The 23,760-nt window shown below is 47.2% G+C and overlaps 2 long non-coding RNA genes across 3 annotated transcripts; both read right to left on the bottom strand.

Moving 5' to 3' along the window:
* Positions 1–1,778: 1,778 nt before the first annotated feature.
* On the bottom strand, positions 1,779–4,969 carry LOC120094298 (uncharacterized). Of its 2 annotated transcripts, XR_005488576.2 has the most exons (4): positions 3,126–4,969; positions 2,765–2,877; positions 2,278–2,360; positions 1,779–2,016 (listed from the first exon to the last, which is right to left on the bottom strand). It is a non-coding gene; the product is annotated as an uncharacterized LOC120094298 (long non-coding RNA). The 2 variants fall into 2 exon arrangements; XR_005488575.2 differs by having other exon boundaries at positions 1,779–2,360.
* A 271-nt stretch (positions 4,970–5,240) lies between these two features.
* On the bottom strand, positions 5,241–14,212 carry LOC134480116 (uncharacterized). The gene is made up of 4 exons (XR_010054312.1): positions 14,045–14,212; positions 9,250–9,352; positions 7,028–7,090; positions 5,241–6,053 (listed from the first exon to the last, which is right to left on the bottom strand). It is a non-coding gene; the product is annotated as an uncharacterized LOC134480116 (long non-coding RNA).
* Positions 14,213–23,760: the final 9,548 nt, after the last annotated feature.

Below are 23,760 nucleotides of genomic sequence, written 5' to 3' on the forward strand. Positions count from 1 at the left end.
ATCTTCACATTTTAAAGTGTATATAAATTCCCGGGGACATGGAGATCTGCCCCCGAGTGAAGCCTGGAAGTTTGTATTCCCAGGTGACTGCAAGGTCTATTCATTGACAAGGGACAGGGTTCATTCCCGTCCCCCACCATGCTGAGCTGACAAATGATGAAGAGACCATTCTGAGAGTAGAGAGCTCCCAGTCAGTGAACTCCGGGAGACTGAAGCCCAGAATACTGTGACTGAACTTTGGTGGTCAGGGTCACATGTCTGCTGGAAATACACAACAGTCTTGTTTGCTTCTTGACCGTTTGCCCGCACAGGCTTGTGATCCCAACCGGGAGGGTCATCAGATGTCAGTGTGAGGCCGTTGGCTTTAACGCTCACAAATGCCTTTACTCTGGTAGGATTTTAGACTTGGTGTGTGTGTTTTTACATTTTCTGTGCACTTGGAACACATGGCTTAGGCCAGATGGATAGTTCTCTGAGTCCGGGACAGATTAACCCTGTCAGATTGGATTCTGCTGTTGGATTGTAACCCTCTCTCATCGGGGGCTGTGTCAGAGACAGGCAGGCTAGAGCAACAGAAGCCAGCTTGAAAGCCCGAGAGTGGTCACGAGGGCCCCAGCAATGTTTCTTTCCGACATGAACCGAGGATAATAAAATTGCAAGTGCTGAGTGTGCTTTGTGCCCGGTGCAGGAGCATTCAGGTGTTTATAAAGATGTGTTCAACAGTTACTTATTATTTTTATTTTTTGTATGCATTCGTATATCTGCACCAATGTACATGTGTGTGCAGGGGGCATGTGTGTGTGTATGCACGTGCAGGGGATTTGTGTGTGTGTGTAAGTGTCTGTGTGCACGTGAGCAAGGGGAGTGTATGCACTTGTGTGTGCATGTGTGTGTATGTTCGTTCATGTGTTTGCCTCTGTGTGTGTGTCTGTGTGTGTGTGTGTACATGAGCAAGGAGACTATGCATTCATGTATGTGTGTATGTGTGTGCATGTGTGTGCTCAAGTGAAGAGGGTATGTATGCTCATGTGTGCATGTGTTCGTGTGTGTGTGTGTGTGTGTGTGTGTGCACATGAGCAAGGGGAGTGTATGCATTCGTGTACACATGTGAATGTGTGTGTACATCTTCGTGTGTGCATGTGCTTGTGTGTGTGTGTTTCTGTGTGTGTTTCTCTGTGTGTTTGTGTTTCTCTCTCTGTGTGTGTATGTGTGTGTTTCTCTCTGTGTGTGCGTGCGTGTGCATGTGTGTGTGTGTTTCTCTCTGTGTGTGTATGTAAGCTAGAAGCTGACCTTAGGTGTTGTTCTTCAGCCATCATCCACTTTATTTTCTTGAGACAGAGTCTCTCACTGGCCTGGACTTTATGAGTTCAGCTGGACTGGCTGGCTGGTGAGCCCCAGGAATCTCTGCCTGCCTCCCCCTCTCCCCAGTGCTGGGATTACAGGTGCTGGGATTACAGCCGTATGTCCAGCTTTTGGGTTGTTTTTTAAGTTGGGGGTGGGGTGCCAACCTCAAGTCCTCATGATGGAAGAAGAGCTGTCACTGACTTGTCTTCCCAACCTCTCTATCCTCTTAGATGTCACCAAACCTGTTTGTTTTTGTCCTAACAGACGAAAATCACCTGAGGGAAACTGAGGCCTGGCCTATAGCGCTTCTTTAAAGTGAGGTATTATAAGACGGAAAGTAAAGATAGCTGGAAGCGTAAACACACAGACGAAGAACAACACAACGCTGTTCATCTTTTCCTTTCGATGAGAACAAAATCAAATTTCAAATCAACTAAGAGACACTGCTTTTAAGATTTATTTATTTTATGTATATGAGTCCACTGTTGCTGTCTTCAGGGCATCAGATCCCATTACAGATGGTCGTGAGCCACCATGTGGTTGCCGGGATTTGAACTCAGGACCTCTGGAAGTGCAGTCAGTGCTCTTAAACCACTGAGCCATCTCTCCAGCCCGAGACACTGCTTTTAAATGTTTGTCCAGATTCCTTCCGGAGCCCTGTGTTGATGTGTGCTAAGGTCAGATCAAGAGGATAAATGTGTTGGTTAATCGGTTAACTCATTTGTCTTACAGAGCTGGGGCCCAGAGGAGTCATGGCACAACCCTGAGCTGCCTCCCACTCCCAATTCTTTCCATCAGAGAGGCAGGTGACTCTTCAGTCCTAGGCTAGGGCACGATTGCCGAGCCCTGGGATAGCTTCTTCCTTCCGTAGAAACTTCTGGTTCTGTATTTGAAGTTTCCCAAGTCATTTGTTCAAACCCATGAGTCTATTACCAGCTCGGTCTTCCCTCATGGCTCATTCTGTTCTTCCCTGGGCATCTCTCATTTCACATTGTCACGTTTTTATTAAAGTCTCACTGAAAAATGAGGGGAAAAAGAGCGAGGGTTGCTTCTCGCCAGTCCACCCCTTTCCTTTCACCCATCCCCCACCCTTTCCCTCCATCCCTCCCTCCCTGAATCCCTCCCTCATCTCTCTCTTCCCATCTGCCCCCTCCCTTAAAGATAGAACACCAAGCATCCAACACAGCGGCCACGCCCAGCAGCCTTTCCTGATTCCCTCCCTGCCCTGGTTTCTGTGTGGCCCTCGGCACTCATGGGGGAGGAAGGGGGTCAGACATGAAGCCTACCCCATCCATGCCTGTAACTATTTTCCTTTGTTTTATCAACCTTGCAACTGACCCACCTCACCCCACCCTCTCAGCCTTGCTCTTTATGTTCCAAATCCAGCTTTTGTCTTGGAAGTTTGTGGCGGGAATCCTACCTTTAACGTCCAGTTATTTGAATTAACTTTCATGAGCTCACTCCTAGTCTCTCCCTGCTCCTTTGTGCAGCGTGGATTCTTGTTTAATGGACTCACAAGGCATCTGGTTTTCTCTAGGGAGAAATTAGATTTCTTTAAAATTTTCCTCTACAAAAATCTGTTCTGCTCTTTCGGGGTCACTGAAGCTGCTACATTGGCTGTATTTCAAGTGCTCAGGGGACAACTCTGACGGGTGGCTGCCCAAGGACTTGGACCAGGCAGATCTGGAATCAGAGCCCTCAGATTTTAAAAGTAGTTAGAAAACCAGTTTCCCTCTTATTCCTTTTGTTATTTTGAGGTTTCTGAAAGGGTCTTGTATCACCTGCTGAAGGAGGCAGGGGAGGGAGCAGTTTAGCGGACAAGCTGCTCCGAAGAAGGATGCAGGGCTCTGATCACGTGCTTCTCGATCACGTGCTTCCCGATCATGTGCTTCTTTGATTTTTTTTTTCTCTTCTTTCTTTACTGAAAAAGATGACTTATTGTGAGTCTTTAAAAGTTAAGTCTTGTGGCCAGGGTGATGATTTGTGGGTGAAGCGCTGGCTTCAGAACTCTAGGACCCTAGTCAGGATCTCCAACACCCATGAGAATGCAGAGCATGGGCGGGGCACGTCTTCAAGCTCCGCGCTGGGGAGGCAGAGACAGGAGGATCCTCCAAGCTAACTGATCTGGTGAGCTCCAAGTTCTGTGAAAGAATCTGTCCTGAAGAAACAAGGCAGAGGGCCAGAGAGATGGGTCAACAGTTAAGAAACACTGGCTGCTCTTTCAGAGAATCCAAGTTTCATTCCCTGCGCTGAATTTTGTTTCTTTTTTTTAAAAACAGAAATATTATAAGAATTTTTTTGTGTGTGTGTGTGTTTTCGTTTGTGGGACATGGGGCTGCTTTAGACTGCCCACAGCAGGTGACTAAGATTTGCCTTGTGCTCTAGCAGGGGTGTGACTTTGCAAGCTGTAGATAGTTTCTGTGATTGTGGGTTTTGTTTTGTTTTTTTAATTCTGGGGACTTTTTGGAGGGAATATAAATGCTAGGACCCTGATAGGTTGCGGGGGGTGGGGGGGAGGAGGTTGTTGGTTATTCGTGGTAATTGTTGGGTGTTGCTGGTAGAAATCTGTTAAGTAGTTGTGTGCAAAGAAGAAACAACAGAAGAAGAAACTAGATATCCTGACAGCAAAGATAAAACTTGCCCCAAGGAAATTGATGCCCCGAATCAGGTGGAAGCAGTCTAATGGTAACGTCACTCCCTTTCTGACCCCTGACTTTATTCAGGGATTTCTTTCTTTTCCTTTCCTATCTATTGTTAGGGGGTTGAAAGGGTGGGAGAAAAGGTGCGGGGGAAGAGCGAAAGAAAGAAGAACCCACAAAGTATTGAAAGACAGTTGAAATAATAATTTTTAAAAGAAATTAGGTAGAAGATAACCTGATGTCCCCCCACATACATGTCATAGACCACACACCACACAATTAATTGGTTTTTAAAAGTCTTGGATTCTTTTTGTAGTGGTACAAATTATATATGCTTCGAGCATCCAGAATTGGTCAGTATTTACAAGTGACCACAACACATCTCAGCCTGGAGTAGTCACAGTCAAGTGTTTAGGGTCACTCTCAGACCAGTGGCTACCTACCAAGTGTACAGAGATGCAATATTGATCATACTGATGTAAAGAACTTCGAGATAACAGGTAATTTAGGTGGAAAGGGAGAGAAATAAACCCTGTATAGATACCTGCATGTTTAAATATTCATTCCTTTATTGGGCATGCACACACACAATACACATGCGGGGACAAAGGACCTTGCAAGAGTCTATCATGTGGGTCCCAGGGATTGAACTCAGGTCATCAGGCTTGGCTACAAGTGTCCCTGCCTGCGGAACCATCTCGTTACCCCTATATACTTATTGTCAATGTTACTGACACAAATATTGATACTCTAGACCAGCAGATGTTATTGTTTACCTATCCATTATCCATTTATTTATGTTTTGAAACAGAGCCTTGTTGTATATTTGCTTGTTGGCCGGGAACTCGCAAACATCTGCCTGTTTTTGCCTCCGAGTGCTGGGATTAAAGGTACGAATCACCACACCCAGCAAGATTCATTTCATTTTTATTTTTCGGCTTCCAAATGAAAATTTAAAAGGTAGCATTTAACATTGTGAGTCTCATTGTAGCATTTCCCTGTGTATATGTTATAATCCTTTGCCCTGACTCATTCCTGTTTCCCACCTCCTCCTCCCCTCCCTCCTCTCATTCCTCCCACCTTCCCTCCCTCCTCCTACCTCCTCCTAACTTCCCTCCGCCCACCTCACCTACCTTCCCTCCTTCAACTTCATTCAACCTTCCCTCCTCCCTCTTTCCTTCCCTCCTCCTCCCTTCCCTCCCTCTTCCCACCTCCCACCTCCTCCCATCTCTCTTCCTCCCAACCCCCTCTCCCTTCTTTTGCTGTTCACCACAGACTTTCTAAGAGAGAAATAAAACCTGTGATTTTTCCACAGTGAAGTTTCCCTGTGTCATGATGAGAGGAAGAGTAAGCACAAGAACTTATTTTAGGGAAACAAATTGAATTTTGTTCAAGTAAAAATGGTCATTTAAAAAAAAAAAAAACAATGCCACCTAGGTTTTAGAAATCCAACCATTGCTTTGTGAAGGTCAGTGGGCTGGAGAGATGGGTCAAAGGTTAAGAGCCCTGCTGCTCTTGCAGAGGAGTTTGGATCCCAATGATCACATCAGGTAGCTCAGCTCCAGGGGGATCCACTCCCCTCTTCTGGCCTCTGTGAGCACACTGCAAGCATCTCTCTCTCTCTCTCTCTCTCACACACACACACACACACACACACACACACACACACACACAGAGTGAGAGATGCACGTACATACATACAAATAAAATAAACTTTACCAAAAAAGATACTCTAAGCAATTCTTCCAAAGTAATCCTTCCAAAGTGCGATGGAAAACTCATTTAAAGGTTTGTTGGTGTCTTTTGTTTTTGTTTTTGTTTTAACATGTGCACATTAATCTTAAATGAAGAGTAGGTGTGTCTCCTGCTGATTAGGTGAGATTAGTGGATAGAATGTTCCAGGAGAGGTAATATAAAAATAGAATCATTAGTCACAGATTTAAATTATTCAAGTCTCACCGGATAGAATTGAATATAACGGGGGAGACATAGAAACAGCTTCCGACAGTCATCATGGCATGCATGAGTTGAGTCACAAGATGGAAATTCAGTAAACAGAGGAACAGTGATCTGGAGAGGAAACCCAATGTGCCTGTTGGCTTTTGTCATCTTGACACAAACCTAGACACAGGTGAGAAGAAGGACTCTTAATTGAGAACACTGGCCTTAGATAAGTCTGTGGGGCATTGTCTTAACTGGTGATTGATATGGGAGGTCCTAGCCCTGTGGACCGTGCCATTCCCTTGGGCTGGTGGTCCCTGGAAGCCAAATGAGCAAGCCAGTCAGCAGTGCTCCATGGCCTCTGCTTTTCCCTCTAGGTTCCTGTCTTGAATTCCTGCCTTAACATCCCTCAGTGATGGACCGTGATGTGGAACTGTAATTGAAGTAAATTCTTTCCTCTTCAGTTTGTTTTTTGATCACAGTGCTTTGTCATAGCAGTATAACCCTAACTAATCCTTACCTCAAGAGGAGCTGGAAACTGAAGATCTGCCCCTGTGGGCAATATGTGGTCTAATTCTCCCCGCCCCTCCCCTCCCCCCTTTATCCCTCCTCTTTCCGCCCCTCCATTTTCTCTCCCCACGCTCCCCTTTCCTTCCTCCCCTTCCTCCTGATCAGATTGTATGGAGACCAAGCTGGCCTCAAACTCACTATGTAGCCATGGGCGACCTTAGACTGCTGATCCTCCTGCCTCCACCTCCCAGGTGCTAGATTATAGGCACGCACTACCACACTCAGTTTAGGCAGCGCTGGGATCAAAGCCAGGGCTTCAAGCATGCTAGGTGAACACTCCACCAATGGAACGACACACACCCCTACCTGCGGTCTTAGCGGCTTTCTGATCTGATTAAGACCGAAGACTTTGGCTTCGAGACCAGGGTACAACTTTAAGACTTCCCACAGAGAGGGAAAGGAGTTTCTGGTTTTTAAGTTTTACTTCTCAATGAATTAAAAGCCAAGCTGGGTATAAAAACTGGAAAAGCTGTACAAATTAATAAATTCAATAAAACAAAGATACACACCTCTTTGGGGAAGTTAAAACTTACCTTACAGCAGGCAAGGCTGGGGTGGCCTCTTGCCAATGGCCAGGACCAGAGTTGGAAGATCTACTGTGAAAGGAGTTTAACAGCTAAGTCAGGCACAGAGTCCACTGGCTCATGTCTCTACCAAACACGGGGGACAGAGACCTTAGTTTCCCACAGTGACTTTCCAAGCACTCTGAGGAATCAAAACAACTTCCCAAAAGAATTGGCCTACACACATTAAGTCTCTTCTAAGCCACAACAGAGGAGATGCCAGGCTTCCCCAAAGCTCCTTGGAGTCACATAGAGTTTCTGTCCACCCACAGGAAGTTTGTCTCAGCAGCCTGTAGCCAGGATAGTCTGTCAGTGACTGCAACCGTGTGCATCTGCATGCATAGCTACTCACAAGCACATGCACACGTGCGCGCGCGCGCGCGCACACACACACACACACACACACATAATGAACAAACTTTATAACCTGCCACTCTGCCAGTAAGACCAGCTAAACTTACCTGCTCTTCTCCCTTCCCCAATCTCTTTCTCTGTCTCTGTCTCTTGGTCTGCCTTCCTGCCTGGTATCCCTACCACTCAGAGACACTGAGTCTTAGACTCAGTCCACAGCAGGTACAAGCACAAGTGATGTATGGCCGATGCTTTTGTTTCCAAGCCTGTCTTAGAAGGGGAGACATGACCAACCCAGGGGTTGTGTCTACCCTTGCCCCTTCTCTCTACTCTACCTCCCACCTCTGTTTCCTCTTAGTCCAAGGAGGCTGTGGAGGAAATTATGAGGCGTTCTTTTACCTCCCACATTCTAAGCCTAGTCAGCGCCAGCAGACACTCATTAGGAAAGGAAAATCTCTCCTTCCAGTTCTGGGTTTTTGCCTATATGTATATTTGTGTACCATGTACACATGCCTGGTACTCTGGTGGTCAGAAGAGAACTTTAGATCCCTAGGAACTAGAGTTACAAATGGTTGTGAGCTAGCATGTGGGCGCTGAGAATTGGATCTGGGCCTTCCAGAAGAGTACCATGTTCTCTTAACCACTGAGCCATAGCTCCAGTCATTCCATCTCTTTTAAAAAAAATATTTACTTATTTTATTTATATGAGTACACTGTTGCTTTCTTCAGACACACCAGAAGAGGGCATCAGATCCCATTACAGATAGTAGTGAGCCACCATGTGGTTGCCGGGATTTGAACTCAGGACCTCTGGAAGAGCAGTCAGTGCTCTTAACCACTGGGCCATCTCTCCAGCCCCTCCTTCCATCTCCCAAAGGCTCCTTGTGCTGTGTAGCCCTGGGATGAGCCATGCAGGGATGTCTGTGAGCATCTGTAGACTTTGCTTTCCACACATAGCAGCACACTCCGCTCCTTTCCCAGAATAGAAAAGCAAACATAGGTAAAGTCGGTTTAGTCATCAGATGCAGGGCCGGTCCCCTCTTTTTTGCTACTTAATTGCAGTATCTGGCTCCCTGGAAGAACCGCTCTCGTTACAACATACAGGAGAGGAAGAAACAACTTGTTTGAGCTGCTAGAGACCTGGGAGAACAAAATCTCACTGTTGGGATTTTGCTTTAAGCAAAGTCGAAATAATCAAGCAGCATCCCTGCCAGTGCTCTCCCTACCTCACAGAGGTCCCTGGAAGCTTCAAACACTGGGGATTATGAGGAGCTGGCAATATTGTGGGAGCTACGAAGTCGCCTGTCATATTGCCAGAACAGTTGGAGCCAGGAGCTTCAGATCCACAACCACATAGGACTCCCCAGCTAGAATGTTCCCCAGCACATGTAGAGGGTTACGGTTGCCTATAGAATTACACTTACTGTCTCCTCTAAGTCTGCACAAGATAAGTCTTGAGGGCTAGGGAGACAGCTTGGTGGGTGATGGCACTTGCTACACAAATGTGAGGGCCCGAGTTTAGATGCCGGCACACAAAAAAATCTGGGCAAGACGATGCCTACACTCACCTGTAAGCTTGCTCTGTGAGGGGCAGAAGCAGAGGATTGATGGGGCTTGCTGGCTACCAGACTAGCTCCAGGCTCACAGAGCGACTCTGTCTCAATGGGATAAGGCAGAGAATGACCAAGCTTGACATGCACCGTCTTTCTCTAACCTCCCCACACAGGCACATGAGCATCTACGTGTGTGTGTGTGTGTGTGTGTGTGTGTGTGTGTGTGTGTGTGTGCATGTGTGTGTACCACACACACATGCACACACACCCAAGCACATGTACTCATACCTGTAAGTAAAACTTCCTCAGGCAACATGCACAGGGGACAAGATGCTTCCGACTTGAAGGGTCTTCAGGATTCTCATGTGTCAACTCTGACAGAGATAAGTCCCTGGGAACAAAGAGATTGGATCAGAATGGCCCAGAATAGGACAGTTGTCTTAGTGTTCTATTGCTGTGAAGAGACACCATGAGCATGGCAACTCTTATAATGGAAAACACTTAATTGGACTGGCTTACAGTTCGGAGGTTTAGTCCATTGTCATCCTGGCAATAGCATGGTGGCACGCAGGCAGACATGGTGCTAGAGAGGTCACTGAGAGTTCTGTATTTGAACCAGTAAGCAGCAGGAAGAGAGTGCCTGCCACACCGGGCTTGGCTTGAGCATCTGAGACCTCAGAGCCCCCATGCTCATTGACACACTTCCTCCAACAAGGCCACACTTCCTAATAGTACCACTCCCTAGGAGCCTAGGGCAACCATCTTCCTTCAAACCGTCACAATAGTCTAAATCTTATAACTTGAACTTGAGTCTGAGTCTTATGACCTAAGACAGCTTCAGTGCCTAGTGAATTATGTTACTGTCCTCATGGCAGAGATCAAATGGCTGACGAGGATTTATGTTGGCTCACAGTTTGAGGGTGCAGTCTGTCATGGCAAGGAAGGTTTTGTGGCGGGGAGGTCACTTGACATCCACAGGAAGCACAGAGTGATTGTGATGGCTAATCTAGCTTGTCAGCTGGTCGACATCTAGAATCAACTAAAATTGAAACAGCTGGGCACACCTGTGAGGAATCTGTCTTGATTGGATCACTGGAGGTCAGAAGACCCACCCTAAGTCTGGGCCACACCTCCTGGTGGCAGCGTCTTTCAGTGGACATGGTAGAAGGAAGCTTTTGCTTTTTGCCTGCCTGCCTTCATCTCTCTGGCAAGACCATCTATCCTCCCCCTGAGGCCTTCCTTCATGGGCAGTGGAATGGACATCTCTAGGATCCAAACAGACCAAAGACCAGCTGAGACACCCAGCCTCGAGGACTGAACAACTACTGATCCTTGGCCTTTCTGTCAGAGACAGGCACTGATGGGCTAGCCTGGCCACAGGCACTGATGGGCTAGCCTGACCACAGGCTGTAAGCCATCCTGATAAAGCCCCATTAATGTCTATAGATCATTCCGTCAGTTTGTTCCTCTGGAGAACCCAGACCAGCACAGGGGTAAACAGATGCTCCTCTGGCTTTCTCCGTTTGATCCAATCTGACTTCATTTCCTGTCACTAGCCTGTTACAATGTGTCTTCCACCTACCTCAGTCAACTGATATCCCTCACAAATATGCCGAGGTTTGTTTCCATGGTAACTCTACAGCAATACTACCAAGTTCAAAACCAAGCCTCACAGTGGCCAAAGTTCTACGTCCCTCATTTTGGTTTTCTATCTAGATCCTCAAGTCGTGTCTCAAGATATTGTTAATTCCTTGAGTCATAATTACGTCTGTCACCTGGTTAAAGGTCCTGCAGGGACAGAGTGTTACTGGAGCCAGTAACATGAAAGGCCTCCAAAGAAGCAATACATAATCTTAGAAAGAGACAGCTGTATGCACCCAAGTATAGCGCCCTCAAACGCCAGTAGAGGGCATTGGGTTCCCTGGAGCTGAAGTTGTGAGCCATCTGATGTGGATACTGGGGACTGAACTTGGGTCCTTCCCAAGAGCAGCCCATATCTTAAACTTCTGAGTCAGTTCTCCAGCCTTACAACACAGTCTGGACAGTACCTAGAAGGACAGAGTATTCAGGAAGGGTGTGTGTGTGTGTGTGTGTGTGTGTGTGTGTGTGTACAGGAAGATATGGATCATTAGAAAGGGCTGTAAAACCAGGGGTACACAGGGCAAAGCATGAGCTTTGAAGACACCCACGTCTTGTGCGGGGAGAAGAGAATTCTCTTCAAACTCCTCTAGTTGCTGAAAGATTCAGAGTCTGGATGGGGCATGGCATCCAGAGCCCACCCATTCTGAAGGGAGGGGAGGAGGGCAGGGAAGGGAGGGAGAAAGACACAGGCCACCGAGTAGATGCAGGAGCAGATTACCTCCCAAAACACACTCTTTTGGAACTTGAAAAATAACATTAGAAAGATCTAAGGGCTGGAGCTCCCTGCCTAACAGTCACGCCACTCACTCCAACCTGAAGTAGAAAAGGAAGAGGGAGGCAAGGCTTCGCGCTAGCCTGAGGTGGCATCTGCAGGGAAACTGGAGTCACCAGGTTCTCCTCCCACTTCCGGCCTTCAGCATATTTTTGGATATTCATGGTGTAGTTAAATGTCCCATTCTTACAAAGATTTCAGCCTTGAAGCTTTGTCTTTCTTCTCAGCTGGACCTCAGCCCAGGGTGACCATCACTTAAGAGATTGCATGCCCTAGGGAGCCTGAGTTAGGCCTTTCATGTTCAAAGGACATGGTCCATTGAAGGCTTGGAATATGGACTTGCTCTGATCTTCATAGCCGTCAGTTCTCACAACCAAAGCAGGCTCCCTTAAAAAGGTGCCTGCATTCTCTTCCTCTCCCCACCCCATGCTATCAACTGTTCAGGGGCAGAGGGGGCTTGCCCACCTTGGCAATGCAGAAGCCATGGCCACACCAGTAGCGTTGGACTCTTGGTCTTTCAGGATCATCTTTCCAATAGACGACCCCTCCCAAGGCACATTTGTGAAAAACCAAGCCACACCAGCTGAAAATTTCATTTAGACTTTGGGTTTGGGCTTGGGGTTACCCAAAGTGATTTTGAAGTTGTCCTAGCAAAATCTTAAATTCCAAATTTACACAGAGTAGAGTGCAAATCCTTTCTGTTGGCTGAGAGAATAATCACGGTTAAGTATTACAGCAGATGACTGGAAGGCAGGGGCGGGTGGATCTGTGAGTTTGAGGCTAGCCTGGTCTACATAGTAAATTCCAGGCCATCTAGGGCTACATAGTGAGACCCTGTCTCAAACAGAAGGAAAACAAAACAGAAGGAAAACAGTGTAGCAACCTATGAACATATAAAATACATTATATATACTTCTATATTTTATATATGACCTATATGACGTTACATATAATGTTTATACAATATTTATTTTATATACGTGTGTGTGTGTGTGTGTGTGTGTGTGTGTGTATGTGCAAAAATCTCAGGAATAGTCCATTGAATGTGGCTTTTGGCTGTACAGTAAGGGAAATAGTTTTGTCATAGGAAAGTTCATTTGACACCTTTAAGATCTTCCCACAGTTTTCTCTCATGTCCAGATCATTTAACTTCACCATTGGAAGGGATTCTTTGGGAAGCTACAGGTGGGGCTCAGGGAAGCAAAATGGGCTACACGAGGCTCAGCCTGAAGTTGATCGATCCCCTTAAGTGTCGCTACTACAGACTCAGAAAGGACGGACAGTGCTGGACTGAGGGGCCGTTTGTTCCAGGATGTGATAATTGTCAGCTGGGCACAGTCTAGAATCTCTGGGAAGGGAGTCTTGGAGAGATCTAGTCCAGATCAGGTCGGCCTGTGGGAAGTCCTGGGTGAGATCGTCTTGCTTGTTAGCTGATGAGGGAGGACACATTTTAGAGGTGGGTGGCACAATTCTCTGGGTTTGGGTCCTGAATCATACATGTAGAATGAGCCCGGCACTGACAAGCACTCATTCATTCAGTCATTCATTCATTCATTCATTCATCCATCCATCCATTCACTCACTCATTCATTCATTCATTCACTCACTCATTCATTCACTCACTCACTCATTTATTCATCCATCCATTCATGCATTCATCATCCATCCATCCATTCATTCTGTATCTGCTCTTGACTATGTCTCTGGCCAGCTGCTTCTAATTTCTGCTGCCGCCTTGACACCCACCCCCACAATGATGGATTGTCACTTGAGACCAGGGGCAAGATAAACCTTTCTCCCAGAAGCAGCTTTCCTTCCTCTTTTTAAAATCCCAGCAACAGAAATAAAAATAGGACACACAAACACCTCACCACCACACCCGGCTCCTTCCAACGTTAGACCTAATGTTCCTGGTTACACCGACTTCGAAGGGAACATTGCAGGATGTTCCAAGGACAGCACCGACTGATTGGCTACCATCTGTGGTCTTTACCATCGTCATCGGTACTAATACTATGTCGAGATTTATCCAGTAGGCTCCTCTCCGACACTGTGGGGTGTGAGTCTGGAATAGGCTCCAGATTCGTCCACAGTCATGGTTGCTTGAAGCCAGCAATCACATGACACCTATGTCAGCTACTCAGACCACAATCAGCCTCTGAGCTCTCAAACCTTTAAGTCAGATCTCTGTTCACACCTCAAGTGAAGATGTGTGAATTGTGGGTGCTAAAACTCATCACATCATCACTGGGTCTGAGAGCTGCGAGGCCAGGAACACACCACCACCACCACTATCACTGTCATCTCAGCCTATTGCTAAAGAGCTGTTGTCCTCAAGAATGTCAGAGGAGAGCTGTCAGAGGCTTCCAAGTGAAAAGCCAAGACCTGAGAATTAGGCCATCCAAACTGGAACCTGAGACCCCCACTCTGAAAATAGAAAAAGAAAATAGAAAGGTAAAGAGATGTTGTGTTCAGGGTGCGAAGCTGGAACCAAGGCTTCTGCACACAGTCAGTCCCGCAGATGTCCCAAGGTCACTCGAATCCTGATGGCCACCCCAGCTGGGCCATGGCACCCAGATATTTGGTCAAACATTCTGCTGGATCGTTCTGTGAAGAATGTTTGGGGAGGATTAAAATTTAAACGTATGGACTTTGAGCACAGCAGGTTACCTTTCATAATGTGTGGGCTCCATCTAACCGTCAACGACTTGATCCTGAAGGAGGATGGAATTCTACCAGCCTTTGAGGTTTAACGGTAACTCTCCTCTGTGCTTCCGACCTGTGGGGTCCTTGGCTAGCATTGGTCTTGCCAAGCCTCCAAAATCACATAAGCTAACTTCTTAAATTCTCTCTCCCTCCTCCTCTTCTACTAATTCTCCCCCTCCCTCCCTCCCTTCCCCTTACCACACACTCACACACACACATATGCACACACATAAAACACATTCATACATACACACTCACTCACACGCACACATATAAACACATTCATACATATACATGCACACACACATGTATACACACATATACAAGCACGCATACACTCATACACACATACAGACAAACGCACTCTCACACACGTGCACACACACAGACATGCACACACATACACACATGCACACTCTTTCACACATACATGCACATACACATACACACACATGCATGCAGACATACAGACACACACATGCACACACATACACTTTCACACACATGCACATATACACTTACACATGCATGCACACACACACACGCACAAGCACACACACGCACATGCAACTCATATACACACATGCACACACATACACACACATGCACACACACATGCACACACATGCACATGCACACACACACACCCCACCCAAAGACAGACAGTGAGTGAGCAATCCACCCAGGGTTACACACTTGCCCGGAAGCTGAGGGAGAGCAACTCTGGCTTAAGGGTTGGGGTGTCTCCCTGGGTGCACAGGGCTACGAAGTAGCAGAACATGTACCATCTGCTCCCTCTGCCTGGTTCTCCACACTGATAGCTGGTTTTCCTCCCTTTTCTTGTCTCGCTAGCGGGTCATGATCCACTTTGGATGTGACTGGCTCTTTCCACACACCTGGATGAGATGGCTGTGTGCCTCCTCGCTCTCTGACAAGCTTTGGAGGCAGCCAACCACCTCCGGCCTGGAAGAAAGAAGAGCCAGTATTTGGGCAGCTTTTTGAATGAGAGTGGTTCCCATAGGCTCGTAGATTTGATGCTTAGTCACCAGGGAGTGGAACTCTTTGATAGAAGTAGAAGGATTAGGAGGCGTGGCTTGTCGGAGGAAGTGTGGCCCTGGGGGTGGGCTTTGAGGTTTTCAAAAGCTCATACCCGGCCCTATATCTCAGTCGCTCTGTCTGTCTGTCTGTCTCTGTCTCCACCCTCCCTCCTGCCTGTGGATCAGGGTGCAGCTGCTCCAGCCCCATGTGCGTGGTCACGCTCCTCGTCATGATCACAACGGATCAGGCAAGAAAGTGAAAGCAGGGTGAGAAGTTTTATTTCAAGCACGGAAGGCATTATCCCAGGCCAGGTTTAGCTTCTTTGAGAACCAAGGTGTCCTACTAAAGCATTATGCTACTAAAAAAGAAAATTAGAAGGAAAGGAAGGAAGGAAGAAGAAAGGAAAGATAGATAGATAGATAGATAGATAGATAGATAGATAGATAGATAGATAGATAGAACGAAAGAAAATAGTTCAGAGTCTGGCTTCTTTGCTCCATCAATTGATTTCTTGCCATTAATTTGTCTCCATGTAGCTGTCAGCGTTCCAGACCATCAGCCATTCTCTGCCTGACATGACGCACAAGCGAGAAGATGGTCGGCCCGGAGGGTTTATTCTTGCCCCCATTGTTTTCCTCTTTCATTTAATCATGATTTGGATCTCTTCTTCTTAGGTTTAGAGAAATATAAGAATGCAAAACAAACTCGAAATAAAGAGTAGACAGGGGAAAGTGCGGCTCAGCTGGTGAGGTGCCTCAGCGAGGAAAGCCACCATGCCGGATGACCTGACTTCGATGAAAACCAACTCACACGAGGTGTCCTCTGACCTCACATACTCCGTATCATGTGCTTGCGTGCATGTGTGCACTCACATGTGTGCACACACTCACATACACAATAATAATATAAGTTTTAAAATGTAAGAGAATTTCTTTCTCACTCCAGAGCTTTGGCTCCTCCCATGGTGCATCTTTGGCTCCTCCCATGGTGCATCTTTGGCTCCTCCCATGGTGCAATCTTTGGCTCCTCCCATGGTGCATCTTTGGCTCCTCCCATGGTGCACCTTTGGCTCCTCCCATGGTGCATCTTTGCCCCACCCCCATGATGCGTCTTTGGCTCCTCCCATGGTGTCAGTTTGTCCTATCCTCGCTGGACTGGAACAACCACACTTAGTGTTGGTGGGCAGCTTGGATACCCTCTTCTGATAATATACCCATTCAAGCTTGTTCTTTGTTGCCTTGGCACATTTTTCTTAATAATCCATAGTTCTTTAAATCCCAGCTACAAGGCCTCTGTCAGAACTTACAAATATTTTCTTCAGCCCAGTAGTTTCTGTTTTCCTTCTCTTTTTTAATGACCACAGTTCATACAGTAAAAGAGATTGGTTTTATCCCTTTATTCTGTGTGTATACATGAGATGTGGGTGCAGTCAGTGCCTGCAGAGGCTGGAAGGGGGTGAGGATCCCCTGGAGCTGGAGTCACAGATACTTGTGAGCTACCATGTGGATGCTGGAACTAAACCAAGGTCCTCTGCATCTAGCCACGGAGCCATCTGTAAGTCACCAGAGTTCATAACTTTGAGTATTATTTATAGAATCTCTCCCTCTGTGATCAGTCCATGGTTTTGCCTCTTGTTTAACCTAAGATTATAAATATAGGGGCTGGAGAGATGGCTTAGCAGTTAAGAACACTGACTGCTCTTTCAAAGGTCCTGAGTTTAATTCTCAGCAGCGACATGGTGGCTCACAACCATCTATAATGAGATCTGATGCCCTCTTCTGGTGTGTCTGAAGACAGCTACAGTGTACTCGTATAGATTGAATAAATACATAAATAATATAAATTCCTACTTTAAAAAGTAATTATTTGGGGGCTGGAGAGATGGCTCAGCAGTTAAGAGCACTGACTGTTATTCCAGGGGTCCTGAATTCAGTTCCCAGGAACCACATGTTGGTTCCCAACCATCTGTAATGGGATCTGATGCTCTCTTCTGGTGTGTCTGAGGACAACTACACTGTACTCACATACATTAAATAAATAAATAAATAAATAAATAAATAAATAAATAAATAAATAAATAAAAAAAATTTAAATATAGATTCCTACTTTAAAAAGTAATTATTTAAAAAATAATTTTAAGAATTGGCCTTGAATAAAATTTACCTGGAATATCTCTAACCCCTCTTTTGATCCTAATTGAAGCGAAAATTGAAACTTTGTTTGTTTGCATGTGTGGGTAGTACTTTTTTTTGTTTTTTTGTTTTGCTTTTGGTTTTGGTTTTGTGATACAGGGTTTCACTATGTAACTCTGGCTGCCTTGGGACTCACTATGTAGATCAGACTGGATTAGAGCTCACAGAAATCTGCTTGCCTCTGCCTGTTCTGAGTGCTGGAATTAAAGGTGTGCACCACCATGCCCAGCTTAATTCTGTCTGGTCTTGAATTCCTCATCCTCCTGCCTCTGTGTCTCCAGCATATCCTATGGGGCTGTATGACCAGAGCTGATGAAACATTTTCTTAGGACCTCAAAGTGTCATGAATTCAGATGCTGTGCCTGAGAGACCCTGCTACGGAGCTCTCCTCCAGGGACTTCCTTCCTTCCTTCCTACCTTCCTTCCTTCCTTCCACCACAAAGCCTAAGACGACATTTACCATTTCCTAGACTGTTGGCCCATTTCTACCACTGGGACATGCAAGGCTTGGTGTTGCAGCTCTCTGATGGCTGGGCTGTCTACATATGCACATGCACACCACACACACCATACATACCACACACCACATGCACACACACACACATATACACGTGCCATACACCATATACACAACACATACACTACACACCACACACACAACATACACCATACACACACCACACACACAACATACACCATACACATAACACACATATACCACATACATATTACACACCACACACCACACACATGCACACCCCATACCCCACACACATGTACACACATGCACACACATGCACATACATACATACATACACATGCACACACACACATCACACATGTACATCCCCCAAGCACACACATTCCACACCACACACCATACACATGCACACCCCATACCCCACACACATGCACACACATGCACATCACACAAGCACACACATGCACATCACACATGCACACACATGCACATCACACACACACACACACACACACACACACACACACACACACACACACACAGTGGGAGGGCCCAGCTTGCCATCATTGTCCAGCACTGGCCTGAAGAGATGACTCAGTGGTTAAGAGCATTGGCTGCTCCTGCAAAGGATCTGGTTCTTAGCACCCACATGGCAGCTCATTGCTGCCTATAACTCCAGCTCTAGGGAATCTGATGCCCTCTTCTGGCCTCCACAGGCACTGCACACATATACATGTGGTGCACATATATGCGTTCATACATGCAGGTAAAACACACATTCAGATAGAATTAAAAACAAGCAAACACCTAAATAACCCAGCACCCTGCCCCACCTCTGGGACCTGACAAATGAGCTTCTGGTCCCTTGTGGAGGCAGCTTCTTGAGACTGTACCTTTCTCTGGCTGTTTGGTTGTTTGTGTCTTAGTCTATTTGTTTGTCTTCTCCACCCAAGCAGTATTTCCTAGGACAACCCCCCCCCCCCAATAAACCATTCCCATTCAAATCCACCAGCTTTGAATAGGCCTGGAGCTCACCACTTTGAGCCCAACGGCCCTTCTCTGCTTCCCCATCACCAGGGTCAGGAGCATGCACCAGCCATACCTGACATTTGCATAGGCTCTAGGGATTGAACTCTGACCCTTACTCATGAAAGGCAAGTGCTCTCTCTCCTGAGCCTCCTGGCCACCCTAGCCCATGTTTCTTTCTTTCTTTTTCAACATAGTGTTATTGGTTATTTGTGAATTTTACAAAATGCACCACAGTCACACTCACTTCTCAGTCCTCCCAGGTCCACCCACCACCCTCATGACCCCCAAAAAATAAGAAAAAAATGCAGCAAGTCCAATTTGTCTTGAGTTCTCCCCAACCCACCCCCCCAAGCCATCAACTGTGGAGAGCTACACTTCAGCATCCAGATAATTTGCTGTTATTGTTGTCATTGTTTTGTTTTAATTTGATATTTGAGACAGGGTTTCTCTGTGTAATGGAGCCCTGGCTATCCTGGACTCACTTTGTAGACCAGGCTGGCCTCAAACTCACAGAGATTCACCTGCCTTTGCCTCCTGAGTGCTGGGATTAATGGCGTGCACCACCACTGAAGAATTCTCTTCAATGGCTTCCTGTCTAGACTGTTTCTGTTTTGGTGTTGGGGAGAGGTTGTCACAGAGGCCTTCGAGGTCTCTCATTCTCAACAGTGAGTCTGCAGTCGTCGAAACCACTGCAAAGAAGCTTCCTAGCTCTCTTGAGTCAGCAGCAGCGTGGACCATGAACTTCCACATGGCTTCTGGAGACAGCATAGACCGTGGACATTCACATGGCCTCTGGCAGCCACACAGGCCGTGAAACTTTGTGGGCATATATTTTCTCTCAACCTACTTTAGTAAGGGTCTAACCTCCCCTCTAGCCCACCACCCACCAGGGGTAGTGGAAGAGAAAAGTTAATAGGACACAGGAAGTAGACCTGTCTAGATACAGTTCTTTGGGGGAGAGTCCAGTCTTGGTTGTCAGGATGTCAGCAGTTCAGTTCAGTAGCAAACACCAGATATGAATCAGCAGCTGCAGTCCAGTCCTCTTGTCAGTCACCACACAGGAACCAGCAAGGGCAGTTCAATCCAGAAGAAGCCGGTCAGGGTCTGTGGATGCGGCAGGAAGCCACAGGAACCTCACGAGAAGTTCTTTGGTGAGTTTCTCTCTAAGGGGTTACTGCAAGCAAAGCTCAGCAATGCAGTGGAAGGCGAACCAATACATGTCTGCTGTTAGCAAGGAATATTGAGGTGGAGCAAAGCAAACCAGCACTGCAGCTCCCACTGTCTGTGGGGTCATATCTGTATCTCTTCTGAACATCATGTGTCCTTTCACAGGTTTGCTAGAGCAAAACATCCTTTCACCCGTGTCCTCCAGCAAAAACATCCTTTGATGTGACTGACTTTCCAAAGAAACCAGAAGTTTCCACTTCAGAACTTTGTGTGATCTCTGGTGGCAGCACAGACAATGGACACCATCATGGACCTTGGTGGCAGCACAGGCCATGGTCATCAATATGACCCCTGGCGGCCACATGGCCTATTGACATCAACGTGGTTTCGGGCAGCAGCACACACCACAGATGTTCACATAAAGCTATAATTTCTATTAGGGATGCCTTTGATTCAGAGGGATGCTTGGCTTTGAGTATTCCATATATACTACTCTGAGAATGTTATTTCAGAGATTTCTCTGGTCGTCGGACGCGTTTAACCTGAGCATCTTCTCTGGTTTCCACATGAGGACTGGAGCTCTGGGCCCGGGATAATGGACTGCTTCCTCTCATTAAAGCTGTTTTGCCTGGCTTGGCCGAGCCTCTTGCTGTACATGAACCAGCAGCAAAGGGGCAGAGCTTCGAAAATACAAAGGCTGTGGGAAGACTGACTTCTGCCCATCATCTGGCTCCTGTTTTCATTGCTCCAATGCGGTGGACCTGGCCGTGGAGGGCAGAGGGCTCCTGCCAGCCCCTCAGAATGAAATGTAAAGGAATAGGTATTTTTAGAAAATCCCTTTTCTGTGGCACACCCAGAGTTCTTTTAGAGACATTTTTGCTCCCAGAACTTCAGAGAGCTGGGATTTGTTTGTGACCCAGGCTAGAGTGACGGGACATTTGGGAAGGAATAACCCTGGGGAGTCAGAGTCACACATATCTCTAACATTGATTTCTTTCTTTTTTTTTTTTTACTAGCGTGTGTGTGTGTGTGTGTGTGTGTGTGTGTGTGTGTGTGTGTGTAGCAATGTGTCCAAGGATAATTTCAGGAAGACAGGTTTGGCAGCCAATGACTCTACCCACCTTGCCTCTGCCCACCTTGAAATCCCACCAGCCCTCACTGCACACATTTTCGTGGTAAAGTCACCAGTGGAGCTTCCCAGCAAATGTGTTGAGTTCTCTCCTTAGAATAGTCCTCTGGTTCTGCCTTCAGTGTCCTTTGAAGGGTCAGAAAAACAAAACAAAACAAAACAAAACAAAACAAAACAAAACACAGTCCCCAGCCCCGAAAAAAAAGAAAAAAAAAAAAAAAAAAAAAAACAGCTCAGTGGCCAGGCATGGTGGCTCATGATTATCAACCAAACCGAACCCAACCAAACCGAACCAAACTGAACCGAACGGAACCGAGCTGAACTGAACCAAGCCAAGCCAAACCTAACCAAACCAACCCCCCACAACAGACAAGCAAAGCAAAGCCAGCATGTGAAGTAGCAAATGAGCTCTCAACGGGAGATATCATGGTTTGACACCCGCAGGCCTCCCCCACACCCATGACCTTCGACCCGCAGTCCACTCACACAACCATGACCTTTGACTCCCCAGCCCTCCCACACACCCATGGCCTTTGACCCCCAGCCCTCCCACACACCCACAAAATTGAGCAAGGAAGTCGTAGGAAGATTGTCAGGAACTGGCCTCAAGATTCTTGAGTTCTGTCTCATTTGCTTCTGAGAGCACAGAGAGAGAGGGAGAGAGAGTATGTTCATGTTTGTGTGTTTAATAGCGTTTTTCTGTTTGAGAGATTGCTGCTTCCATGCCATGGCCTTCTTTCTCTACCTCAGGGGAGGGAGAGGGTAACTGCATTCAATTTATCAAGAGGGTTTGGTGGTTTCCCTGGGACCTCCCAGTCTGATGTGAAACCCACTGCCACTTTGAGGAACGTGGGAGGGGAAACCAGGTCACAAGGTCAAGACTGTGGCACATGTCACAAGGTGGAGGCCTGGTTTGGGTGGAGGTGAGCCCTGCAGAGGAGAGGCCTGTGACAGTGGAACTGAAAGAGCTCAGAGACTTCTCTGGTCATCGGACACGTTTAACCTGAGCATCTTCTCTGGTTTCCTCCCAGAGCTGAGGCAAAAGTTAAACACAGAGAAGAGCTGGCAGGGGCTAGGGAGTCCTGGTGGAGGGCTCACAAAGCATCCTGAGAAGCACAGACAGACACCTGCCGGATCAGGAGGGACAGACGGATGGACGCAATCCTGCTCACAACCGACCTAGCTTTGCCTGGAATTCCTCAGTCCACCACCCAGTAGGCCGGTTGGTGACAATGTGGCTGTGTCTTAGGACAAGAAGACCCCCTTGGCAGGCCACCTCTCATAAGAGGCGAGGGTCCAATGATATCATGGACTTAGCTCTTGGCAGCCGGGCTGATCCTGAGCCCTTAAGAATGTGAGGCTGAGTGGTTTAAATCCTGGCGGGAGTGTCCTAAGAGGGAGCCCCGTCCCTGTGGGCAGCAGATCTTCCTGAGAGACTGAAAAAAAGCAAGAGTTAAAATACAGAACGCTTAGACAAGGAGCAGCCTACACCTTCGAGGGCCCCCACAGAGCCCACTCCCCCATATGCATCCTATACCCTGCACTCTCCCCCTTCCTCTCACTGTCCCCATAGTGGCCCACAGGGGTCCAGATGAGGGAGGGACACCCGTTTCTTGTTTTATCATGTCTGATAAAGTCTTGTGTGTTTTTGATGATCTGATTCTAACATGGCCTTGTGCCCCTACGGTCCCAATTCACTCCTGTTTCCAGAATGAGTCATCTGTCGGTCTGAGATGGCTGTATGTGCAGACGGATAGATGGCGCAGTTTCCTGCTTCACCCAGGGCCTGCAGGCTTCGAGTCAAAAAACTGCTTCTAAAATGGAGTCTCCTGAGGTAAGGCTCAGACTGAAAAGCTTTATATAGTCTGGAGTCATTTAGAGCAGGGCACAGCTTGATCTCAGCTGAGGCTCTCCTCTGCCGCAGCTTAGCCCCAGTGCTACCTGCTGCCCAAGCTGGGGGAGGAGTGTGTGCTCCGCAGGCTGGGGAGGGGCCTGGTGTGATTTCCAGCAGGTGAGCAGAGGGGGTCGGCCGCAGCCTCCATTAGACCACCCACTCTCACCCCCTCCCTCAGCAAGCATGCCTGAGCAAGTGTGCCCCAAGATTTAAATTCTCAAAGAATGAAGAAGCTAGGATTTGGAGGGCTAGCCCAACCCAGCCCTCAGGCCCCAGGCTATGTGGTACTTTCCCAGTGATCGCAGAAGGACTCTTCGTTTTCTTTTTGAACACAGGGGACTCTGTTGAGGACCCTAGACGGAGAACAGGAAACCTTACTCCCACCCCCCCCAACCCCCACCTCGGTTCATTGCCGGGCACTGTGTGGAGGGAGAGAGGACCTTAGAGAGGGACATGCCCTCAGCCAAGGAAGCTAGTGACAGACATCAGCTCCCATAAGCACCATACTGAAAACCTTCCCTTGGGTTGAATGGCACTTGTGTTACTGTGCAGATCCCCTGTGTCTCCTCACTAACCCCCGGCCCCCCGTGTGAGTATCCAGGAAGCATCGGAGAAATTCTTAAGATATCTGTGTCCTTCCTTCCTATTGGCTATCAGACAATTGAGACAAGAAAGTGGAGGTTTTCCCACCAGGAAAAGGCAGAAGCCTGCTTGCAGCCAGAGGAGCACTTGTACCCCAGGAAGATTCCA

This window comes from Rattus norvegicus, chromosome 8 (genome assembly GCF_036323735.1).
Source record: "Rattus norvegicus strain BN/NHsdMcwi chromosome 8, GRCr8, whole genome shotgun sequence".
In the NCBI taxonomy this organism is placed as follows: domain Eukaryota; kingdom Metazoa; phylum Chordata; class Mammalia; order Rodentia; family Muridae; genus Rattus; species Rattus norvegicus.